The sequence below is a fragment of the Grammomys surdaster genome, unplaced genomic scaffold (genome assembly GCF_004785775.1).
Source record: "Grammomys surdaster isolate TR1022 unplaced genomic scaffold, NIH_TR_1.0 223, whole genome shotgun sequence".
NCBI lineage: Eukaryota > Metazoa > Chordata > Mammalia > Rodentia > Muridae > Grammomys > Grammomys surdaster.
This window is the reverse complement of record NW_021604668.1, coordinates 3,186,260-3,197,934: the sequence shown is the minus strand read 5'-3', so window position 1 is coordinate 3,197,934 and position 11,675 is coordinate 3,186,260. Positions and strand designations below refer to the sequence as shown.

The following is an 11,675-nucleotide window of genomic DNA, read 5'->3' as shown; positions in this document are numbered from 1 at the left end:
TCCTCTTCCTCCTCCTTCTCTTCTTCTTCCTCTTCCTCCTCCTCTTCTTCCTCCTCTTCTTCCTCCTCTTCCTCCTCCTCTTCCTCCTCTTCTTCCTCCTCCTCTTCTTCCTCCTCTTCCTCTTTCTCTTCCTCTTCCTCCTCCTCCTCTTCTTTTTCCTTTCCTCCTCCTCCTCCTCCTCCTCTTCCTCCTCTTCTTCCTCCTCCTCTTCCTCCTCCTTCTCTTCTTCTTTTTCCTCTTCCTCCTCCTGCTGCTGCTGGTGGTGGTGGTAGTGATGATTCTGAGCTGGCAGAGGTCACCGTTATACTCCCAAGTGGTCCTGCACAGCCATGGGTACCCTATGGGCTACTTGATTTGCAGAGAAGGCACCAAACTTGGGGACAGGTCCAGGGCAAGCACGTCCTTGAATGCAGGTGTCAAGCTTTGTCTGTGCTGAAACACTAAACCAAGTGCTTCGGGGCCATGCAGAGGACCAGCCCTGTGGCCTAGATCAGGAATCTCAGGTGGGGAGAACTGTATGTGTGTCTGAGCTGGCAGCAAGAGCCAGCAGGGAAGAACAAGAGCTGGCCCTGGGAAGGAAGAAGAGCAAAATGCCAACTGTCCTCTGCCCTGCTTTGTGCTTGCTTTCTGCAGGAAGATTTCTGTGATGGGTCAGGCCAGGACCATGTGGCTTGGTGGTAGGACCCTGACCTCCCCCCAACCCTCCCAAGGTTGACTTTGTGCTGCTTTAAGTGTGTGTGGGGGGATAGCATTAAGTAGATTACCTTAAAAATATCTTCTCAGCTAAATATAGTCAATTTATATCCACCAAGCTCTGATGATGAAAGACCCAGTGTGTGTGTGTTTGTGTGTTTAGTCTAACCAGAGGCGCAGCTAATGACAGCAGACACAACTATCTCCCTTCCTTCAGCAGAAAGCTAGTCTGGAAGTGAGCCAGAAGCATTCTTTGGTTTATTTTCTTCCCCAACTCCAACTTGTCTTCCTAACTTTTAGTGATAGATACATTATTAAGATAATAGCCTTCTATTCTTTGAGAAAGCAAAGCAATTTAAATGTAAATACAGATATTCAGGTTTTGGTTATGAGAACAGACAGTATTTGACACCTTTTTTTTTTTTTTTTTTTTTTTAGTGCAACTAGGTCTGGGAAATGGCAAGGCAGGCTGCCCAAGTCCTGCAGGCTGGGTATTTGCTGTGGCTGATGGCAGTCATAAGAAACATAACATCCTGTTGCTGTTGGCCTGGATTTACTGTTGTCATGGTGACTGTATAATTTATCCTGCTAGCTGGTAGAGCAGAGAGGTGTGGCCAGTCTCAGTGAAGATGGACAGGTGGCCATGGGACAGGGTGTGGTATGGAGTCTGGGATGCCTGCATTCATACTTGGGGTCTCTTTCATTCGCCTCTCCTTTTCTTGGGATGAAGCAGGCATGCATAATCTTATTAGTTCATTTTTTTAAGCCTATAGTATTTTTAAATAAAACAAAAAAATATAAAGTGCTTGAATGGGATGAGATAATTTATAAAGAATATGAAAAGTTAAACATAGTCAATTTCTACCTCTTTTTTAAAAAGAGGAAGAAAAACAAAGGAAACCAAAGGGCTGGGAACGGGGCTCAGCAGCAGAAACCTGCTTTAGACTTACAAGGGTTTGATTTTCAGTACTACAAAAACAAAAAAATAAACAAACACACCCACACAAGAACCATAGTAACAACAACCATTAGCAGGAATCCCAGGAGCTAGAGGGGATGTGAAATGAGTTTCTGCTGTGGAAAGAGTAGGGCAGCTCACTAGAAGTTAAGAAAGGGTATGGTTCAGCAATCCTGCTTGCCAGCATATACCCTAAAGAACTGACTTGCGCCACAGAACTGTCAGCAAAAGCTTGCAAAAGCAAGCACCTGTGGGCACTACAGACTCTTCCATAATATCCCCCAAATGGAAACAGTCAGAGTTTGTCCCTTGGTGGGTGGAGAAAGGAAACCTGGTCTTGTATACAGTAGGCTATTCCCGACACAGAGACATGGTGCTCAATAAAATAAGACAACTGCAGGAAAAGAGAAATGGCGCCTGATTTTACCTTCCCCGACTCTAAGAGTGCCAGATTCAAAGACAGAAAGGCGGGAGGCGGTATCTGAAGGTGGGGGTTGTGGAAATGTTTAACTCCGTGCTGGGCTTCAGTATAGGAGGTGAGAAAATTCTGTGTTGATGACTTGTGTTGAGAACAGCTGTGTTCTCAGTGCTACTGAGCCTTGAAAATGGTTGGGTTGGCAAACTTCACAGCATGAGTCTATTATTACCATTGTGTACGGTAGCTTCTTATTGTTATGGTAAAAAAAAATAGAAAAAAAAGGAACTTAAAAAGTGGGAAACCTTATTTTGGCTTGTGGTGTTAGGGGCTTTTGGTTCATGGCAGTGGTTTCCAACCTATGGGTCTCAACCCTTTTGGCAAAGTTTTATCTTTCCAAATACTTTCATCGAAATTCATAATGGTATCAAAATTTCAGCTATGAGGTTAGTGGTGTTTGGGGGTCGCCTCAGAATGAGGAAGTGTATTAAGGGGTTTAAGCATTAGGAAGACTGAAAACTACTGGTCTGTGGTCAGCTGTCTCTACTCCTTTTGACATGAGGGAGGCAGAACATGAAGGGGAAGAGAGTACAGAGGAACAAGGCTCCCCACCTCACGGCAGACGGGAAGCTGAAGGAGACAGGAACACGGTACACACTTCAAAGCTGCCCCAAGAGCCATTTCTCACCAAGCCCCACGTTTTTATTTCTACCACCTCTCAATAATACCATAAAATTACAAATCTTTTTTTTTTTTTTTCGAGACAGGGTTTCTCTGTGTAGCCCTGGCTGTCCTGGAACTCACTCTGTAGACCAGGCTAGCCTTGAACTCTTGAACTCAGAAATCCGCCTGCCTCTGCCTCCCAAGTGCTGAGATTAAAGGCGTGCGTCACCACCGCCCGGCAAAATTACAAATCTTATGTACATTGATTGATCAACCCATTGATTAGGTCAGAGTCCTCGGAATCTAAACATTTCTCAAAGATTGACTCTACCATATGGGACTAATCTTAAACACACAGGTGTTTTAGGTGACATTTATGAAAATCATAATATCCCACAATCAAAAAACACTGAAAAATGTAAATTCTGAAACAGCATTTGGTCATTGGAGGAAAACCTGAAAGTGTTCTGAGTATTTTGTCATCCTGGAGTAGGCTGCAGAAAACAGAGTTTCGATTAGTCACATGGGATTCCTCAGTGTGAGGAAAATCTGCTTCAAAAGATTTGGAAGTGGGTTTTCTTCCAGAACTAGTAACTCTGAATGGTACATGTTCAGAAACTAGACAGTATGTCCTAAAAAGGAATTCCAAGAGTGTGAAACAGTTAAAGCAAATTTGCAGAGATTAAAGAAACAATGCTTTTGTTACATCGATGGTTCACAGAGGTATCCCAGGGCTCTGAGTCCTGAGCTGTAATCTAACTCCTAAGATATGCATTCTAAGAAAGTACTCCACAACTCAAAGTACTAAAGGAATCTCCCAGCACACATAATCCTTTACAGTGATGGCTATGTTAATTCTAGACATTCTAGTGGATGTATCATGAATATTAAAATAAGAACAATCTTTAAGAAAAGTTTATTGCTTATTTATATATGTATGTATGTTTTGCCTGTGTGTATGTCTGTGCAATGCATACATGCAATTCCCACAGAGACTGGAAGAGGGCGATGGATCCCCCTAGGACTGGAGTTACAGACAGTTGTGAGTCACCATGGGGTGCTGAGAACCAAACTCAGGTCCTCTGAATGAGCCGTCAGTGCTTTTAAATGCTTTGCCATCTCTCCAGCCCCAGAGAATGCTTGTATTTATTTACTTTTAAATTTTATTAGGTACTTTCCTTGTTGCTGTGCCCCAAACACCCAACAAGAAGCAAGTAGATTGAGGAAGGGTTTAATGCGTGTGGCTCACCATTTAAAGTACATCATCATTACAGTGAGGAAGTGGGAGCCAGAAGTGGCTGGTCCCCATTCCACGGAATGGAGCTGCCTGAAGTCAGAGTAGGTCTTCCTACCTCAGTTAGCCTAACTTAGAAACTCCATCACAGATGTGTCTAGAAGTCTGCTTCGTAGGTGATTGTAGATCTGGCTGTTGGCAGTCAGCAGTTACCTTGCGCTTCTGTTCTATCCACGATTCTAATATCAGACAGGCGTTAGAAACAGAGCATGGAAAAAGTTAACAGCAGCGAGTGCAACATTCTGAGGGGGACACATCTGATATGATGACCACCGTGCAGATGGGGTGGAAAGGGCTTAAAACACATACCAAGCTTCAGATCCTTATCTGGGTAGTCACTGTTACTTTCCTCATATTTTTATGTTTTTCAAATGTTTTCTTATAGACATTTATGGATATGGTGCTTGAAATTCTAAGGAAGAGTAATGGTGATAAAAAATAATATATTACCAGGTACATAGATGCGTTCCCATTCAGTGGCCCTTGAGCCTGCTCCTTCTAACCACCTACCTAATACCCGAGTGTTTAATGTAAAACAGTTAACAATATGTGGCTCCACTTTATGGGTACAGAACCAGAGGATGCTTCCCTCTCAATAGTCAGGGTGCTTAAAACAAATAGCCCTGTGCTCACTTTGGCAGCACATGTTAAAATTCGAATGGTACAGAGAAGATTAGCATGGCTCCTGTGCTAACATGAAGCATTCCATATTTTAAAAGAAAGAGAGAAAGAAAGAAAAAGAAAGAGAGGAAGAAAGAGAGGAAGAAAGAAAGAAAGAAAAAAAAAGAAAGAAAACAGCCGCCTCCTCCTGGTGGCCCTGTGCCACACAGGTGCTGGAAGTGCCTGGCTGGGGGGAGGGCGTTGGAAAATTCCACTGGAAAGGTCACACTGACTGTTGGGCCATGCCTGGCTTTTACTTCATTTGTATTCTGCTCATGCAAGCTGGGAGGGCCCTCAGCTGAAGAAGGTATTTACTGCAAAAGGCTGAGTGAGTCATCAAAGGAGTGTGAAGGGAGAGAGGGAACTGGAAAAAGCTTTAGTGGAGATTAACACCAAAGAAGCCAGTTAGCAGAAGAAGACTGGAAGTCCTCCCAACCCTGACAAACAGAGAGCATGCACTGAACACATGAGACAGCCCGATGGATGAGAGAGGAGGGAGTCTATAGAAGAGAATGCCCCGCACAACTATGTTCTTTGGGGGCTCACTATCCCACTTCTGTACTTCAAGGATTTTTTTAGTTAGTTAATTAATTTACTTATTTTCCTGAATTAGCTATTTCTATTCCAGGATTCATTTAAAAGGATGTTACTGTTTTTTACCCCATCTCCCCTCCTGGTGGCTGGCAGGATTTCTACCTCAAGTGTACTGTGGGTACACTTAAATTCCAATAAAATTGCCCGCGAGTTTCTTTTTGAATCCGTTTGTTAATTCTTTTATTAATAAAGCTAAGGATACCCAAAGAGACATGGCATTTCCCTGGTAACAAATGTTTGCATACCTGGGTAGAACGAATTATTTCTTTTGTCACTGTTAATGAAAAAAACACAGTTCTCACCTCCGGATAAGAGATAGTATATTCTGCAACGCAATTTAACGATCATGGCCCAGGAACACAGATTTAGGTTACCCTGAATTCTATATTCCAACATGAAAGCAGTTTCATAGTTTTATAGAACAAAGACAGTCATAAATTAAGGCCAGTTTAAAATACGCTGGCGGTTGACATCAGTGAGGTAGTCACAGCTAGACGGGGGAGATGTTTCTACAGGCTTCAAACACTCTCTGATAACATCTTAGCTTTTGAGTTGGTAGAAGCCAGTGATACATTAATAGATTCCAAAGATGTGTGTATTAGTCCAAGGAAGGAAAGACACAGAGGTGAGCAAGGACTGGCTGTTCATAGGGCTAAGGCTATAGGCCCTGGGCCTGTAAGTTTCAACCTCTCTACATTCCTGCAGCTCTGATCAGCCTGTCTTACAGACACAACTTCTTTCCAGGAATTCTTGTTGACACCATCCACCCTTGGGTCATGGCTGAGACCAATGTGCTAGAGAAAAAGTAAACATGTGTATTTAATGTTAGCTTTCCCCGGCCCAGGAGCCTTCAGAAGTGAACAAAGGGGGAGGAAGTTCTCTATTTCATGGGAGGATCAAAAGGTTCTGAGCTACTGTTTCCAAGATGCAGGGTCGATAACTACTACCTTGGTTTTTAAAGGAAACGAGGACATTTCCTTTAAAATTCCTTGTTTTTAGGGGAAATTAGGGAACACGATTAGTTAAAGACTAATCATGGCCAGACAGGAGAGAGAAACATCATTTCTCTCACACTGCAATTTGTAGAAAGCCACGAGACAAAGGCTTTTCTGGGAAGGAGAAAAAAAAAAAAAGAGGGGACAAGCTTAGGAACCAGTGAGAGAAGGGTCAAGAGTAAGCAGTGTGGCTGAACATGAGCAGGACACAGTTGTCGTTAGAACTTTTGGAGCAGGAGTCTGGGGTTTGTTAGCTCCAGTAATGGAGGATCACCCATTCTCAACAAACACATCAAGGAGAAAAGTCTGGTGGTTGATATTCATGGTAAACTAAAAGGACTTAGAATCCCCATGGAAACACAACTACGTCTGTGGAGATAGTTTCAGAAAAGTTTAACTGAGGGCAGACTCGCTCTGAATGTGCGTGGCACCATTCCTTGGGCTGGAGTCTTAGACTAGATAAAAAGAGAGAGAGCCAGATGAACACCATTCATCTGTCTCAGCTTCCTGGCTGTGACCAAGCTCCTGCCAGCATGCTTTCCCCACCGGGGTGAACTGTATCCCCTCCAACTAAGCTAAAATAAGCCCCTTGTCTGGGGCCGGAGAGATACTGTTCTTGTGGAGGTCACAGGTTCAATTCCTAGCCCTTACACTGTGGCTAACAACCTTCTGTAAAGCTCAAGTTCCAGGTATCCAATGTGGGCACCTGGAAGTTACTCTGTGGGCACTATACACACACCATAAACAGACATGGACATACATATGAGCACAGACAATAAAATAAATAAATCTGAAAATAAGTAAGCAAACCAAGCTCCTTTCCTTTACGGTGCCTTTATCAGAGTTTTGGTCACAGCAATAAGAAAAGTTAACAGTTGACCCTTTAGTCCAGCACAGAAAGGAAACAGGCCCACCGAGTGTCCCATGGGGACCATCAGGATGGGTAACTAGAGCTCTGCCTGCTGTGTAAGACAGTGGTCTGGGAGGGGGGTTGGAGCTGGGGGCTGCTCTCTATTCTGGAGGAGTACCTGTTTGGTTAAGGCAGCTTTCTTTGTGTGCACGTATTCTTGCCACACGAATGAAGGCAGTAAATGAGACTGGTGAGGTCCTGGGAGGTCAGCGTGAGTCACTGCACTAACTCCCAGTTTGCAATCATCACTGGATAAACATCAAAGTGCCTTCCTGGTTGGCTAGTGTTTGGTCTTGGACAAAGATTCTGGTTCCAGGGCGCAGCTCTGCAGCGTCTGTATCAGCAATTCCCTGTTTGTTTTTTTGTTTTTTTTTCTGGTTTCATGTTAATGGCCTTCTCACCATGAACTGGAAAAGTTCAGGACTCAAAGTTAGGCCTTCAGCCTAAAAACAACACAGAACAAAGGTAGGGGCCCTTTCTCTGTGCTCAGTTCCTAGTTAGGGGTGCTATGCAGTGATCAAAAGCAACCTGGGAGGGAAGGTCTATCTTGGATACATGTTCACAGCATAGTGTATCTTTAGAGGAAGTCAGGGTAAGAAGCTGGAGGAAGCAGCTGATGCAGGAGCCAAGAAACACTGCTGCTTACTGGCTTTTTCCTTGTGGCTTTCTCAGCCTGCTTTCTTATAGAACCCTGGACCACCAATCCAGGTGTGGCCCCACCCACAATGGGCTGGGCCCTCCACCATCAATCATTAATTAAGAAAATGACCTACATGCCTGCCCAGAGCCCAATCTTATGGAAGTGTTTTCTCAATTAAGGTTCTCTCCTTTCAGATGATTTTTGTTCAGGTTGACATAAAAGTAGCCAGGACAGGACCCAAGCGAGGAGTCAGTGCATTTTAATGAAAGCAGCTTTTAAGTCCCCATCTCATAATGATATATTCGTATTGAAAACGTCACGATGAAACCCATTGTTATATACTGATGTTGACACAGAAACAGCTTTCACCTCAAAGAGAATAAGGGGTAGTCTATTTTGGATTCAATCACGAGTGACGATGACACCGAAGCACAGATTCATGTTCCCACAAACACCATGTTCCGATGGTAACACTTTCAGACGTGTTTTGTTACAGTATTCATTTTTGTTTGATGTGTATGCACGCATGGATGCCTGTGTAGCGCTTGTGTGCCTGGTTCCCACGGAGGACATTCAACCTGGAACTGGAGTTCCAGATGGTTGTGAGCTGCCACACAGGTGCTGGGAATTGAACCCAGGTCCTCTGGAAGAATAACTAGTGCTCTTAACCACGGAACCATCTTTTCAGCTCTCTGTTTTGTGATTTTTTTATAGTAATAATGAGAATTATAAGTCAAGGTATTTTTTAAATATATTGATGAGACCACCGGGAGGGTTTGTTACGGCAAAGGGGGAGGAAGCCTGGGGTGCAGGCTTCTGATGCTGTCTGGTGGCATCCTCAGTCTCTGGGTTGGGGAAGCCAGTCCTCTGCTAGCACGTTTCAAGTTCCAAGAAGCCTTACCTAATGGTTATAGAATGGTAAGTCATAACTCACAGGTGGTCAAGGGGCTGAAGATAGCTCAAGACAAGTTGTTATCAGGCCCTGGACCTGCCATATTCTCACCTCTCTCCAACCACAGATGTTCTCAGCCTTGTGGTATCTGTAACGTGGGTTCGGCTCTTCCCACCCTCAAGCCCCTCCCCTCAAGAGCCTCAATTCATACTCAGTAAAAAACAAAACACAGAACAGGTAACATTAAGACCAGTGTTTAGATCCCCAAAGCCCATGTAACAGCTGGGCACAATAGATCTTTCCAGTAACTACAGGGTGTCTGTGGTGGGACATACCACCAGGGGTTTCTTAGACAACCAGTCTAGCTGAAACCACAAGTTTCAAGCTCACTGAGAGACCTTGCTTGAAAACAAGCAAACAAACAAACAAGGTAGAGAAATGAAGAAAACATCAGTGGACCTTCCACATATGTATCGTACACATGTGTGTACACACACACACATACACACACGCATACACACACACATACTCACATACTCACATACTCACTAAAACACACTCACACACTCCTACATACTCATGGACAAGCACACTCACACACTCTTACATACTCATAGGTACACACAATACACACACAAACACACTCACACACACAAACACACTCACACACACAAACATACAGCACACTTACACAATACACTTACACTCATATACATCCATACACACAGTCTCTCTCTCTCTCTCTCTCTCTCACACACACACACACACACACACACAGAGCAAAACAAAGGGTAGATATTGTGTGGATAGACTGTGAGTTTGTTTGAGGAGCCCCTCCTAATGTGTGAGATGTTACCTCTGTTATTAGTATTTAAAAGTTATGCTTTTAAGACAGATTTTTGTATTTGTTGTCCTTTGAATCAAAGTCTTGGTCCATTTTAAACAAAAAACATCTGAGGGATTTTAACGGGTGGTAGATGTAAAATCTCCACCCGTTCTGGGCCTGGCAGGGTTCCTTGTCCCTGAGTCCGTCGTCTTGATAGATACACAGCCTGAGTCCATCCTTTTGAGAGATACACAGCAGAGACCTTTTGCACCTTTTCCTTGGCAGTCAGCTTCAAGCTTGGTTCCTGCAAGCCTGTTGAGCAAACATTTTTTTTTTTCAAGAGAAAAGGGTAAGCATCAGACAGTAGAATGAGAAGCACAAGTATCTTTGCTTTGAATTTAGAATCTCCATCTGTTCCTCCAGAGCCCCAGCCCATTCTCAGCCTGGAATCACCATTATGCAACTGGCCCTATAGTAAGGTGGGGGTTTGGTAAGGTGTGTGGCTGAAGAAAGCCTGAAGCTGGAAGACGGTCTAATGGTAGCTTCTGTTGGAAGAAACCTGAGAAGTCTAGATTTGCTATGGTGTGCATCTGTTGTTTGCTTAAACGCCAGTGTGCAGAATTTGGGGACAGTGTGCCCTGAACCTGGCCAGCATAGCTATTACATACAATTCCCAAAAGCATGTTCCAGAATCAGCCAAGAAAAGTTCAGGAGTGAGACCATTTGTGATCTCCAAGGCCACAGACATGGAATCCTTGGTTGACAAAGGGCTTCCCTGAATCCTATCCCTGTCCCTGAAAGTAGCAGACACAGTTTATTCTGAGGAAATGGCTACCATGTCCTTGGAATCTGGAAACCCATCCCATTGTTGCCTTATAAACACCTCAGAACTTACAGGCTTCATGTCTCCAGGGTTCCAGGCACCTTGTAATCACATAGAAGAGATTTGAATCCTGCACTCAATCTCCTTCTCAAGCCAATGGTGCTTCTTCACAGCCTCTCAGTCGTCAAATTAAAAGTTCTTTTTTCTTTCTTTCTCTCTTTCTTTCTTTCTTTCTTTCTTTTTTTTTTTTTTGCAGTAAAACAGAATAGCTCTGGCCACATTTTGCATAACCTGGTAAACTGCACAGTCAAAAGACCTGGTTGTGGCTGATACATTTGAAAATGAAAAGAAACAGGCACTCTACATCCCTGTAACCTCAAGAGGGCTGTAGAGAGAGTAGGAGCAAGGTGACCCTGCTCCGTCTGCCCGAGGGTGCAATAGGTGGGGAGAGCCTCTTAACCGAGTGCTCAGAGCCCATCTACTGCCTCTGAGGACTGACTTAACCACATGTTTTGGTTACATGAAGTCTAAGTCCTTATATACACCTCTAAGGTGACAGACAGAGACTCACGAGTCAGGTTCTGGTTCCTCCAGATGAAGTTTGCACCTGACCTTTCCCATCTCAGACCTGTGTTCCTCCCCTGAGTACCACAGCAGGCCGCACACAGAGATGAGTGAGGCAGGAACCGTGCCCTCTTCAGTTTCTTCCGTTTCTAAGCAAATAGCTGCTGTCCTTAGAGAATGCTCAGGGTGGCCCTGGCTGTCCAGCACAGCTGTCCCTTTTTATACTTAGTGTCAGTGTTCATAGGAGGCTAGCTCTCCTTCCTCTGGATCCCAATCTGTATGAGGTCCCTTATGAACCAGGGCCCTGCGGTTACTGGTGCAGGAAATCGGAGCTTCAGTGTCTAACAGAGGAAGAGGAGCAGAGCTTAGGTGGGAGATCTCTCTGGGTCTAGTGTCTCTCACAGCTCCTCAGGGATCTCCTGGACTAGGCAGCGTGTGAAGCCCTAGGACCTTGGCACAGAGACAAGCTCATGTACTGTAGCAAATCCAGAGCACCAGAGCTGAAGAGGCTCATGAAGATAAAGTGGGGCACCAGTAACATTCTGTTTGCTAATGCCCCAGGCACGACTTCAAGAGTTGCAGTTGTTAGTTGACTTGAGTTTGTAACAAAATAACAGGTCAAAAGCAACATAAAGGGGGAAGTTTCTTTCGGCTTAGAGCTTGAGGATACACCCACTGTGGTGGAGGGTGTAGCGGAGAGCCACAGTGGGCAGGCAGCACGAGTGTGAGGTGACTGGGTAGCCAGTCA

The 11,675-nt window shown here is 44.4% G+C and overlaps 1 protein-coding gene and 1 pseudogene across 1 annotated transcript in view; both read left to right on the top strand.

Moving 5' to 3' along the window:
- Ptprn2 (protein tyrosine phosphatase receptor type N2) overlaps positions 1-11,675 on the top strand; it is a 732,192-nt gene that overhangs the window by 71,050 nt on the left and 649,467 nt on the right. The gene's annotated exons all lie outside the window — the stretch shown is intronic.
- On the top strand, positions 4,651-4,738 carry LOC114625856 (annotated as a pseudogene).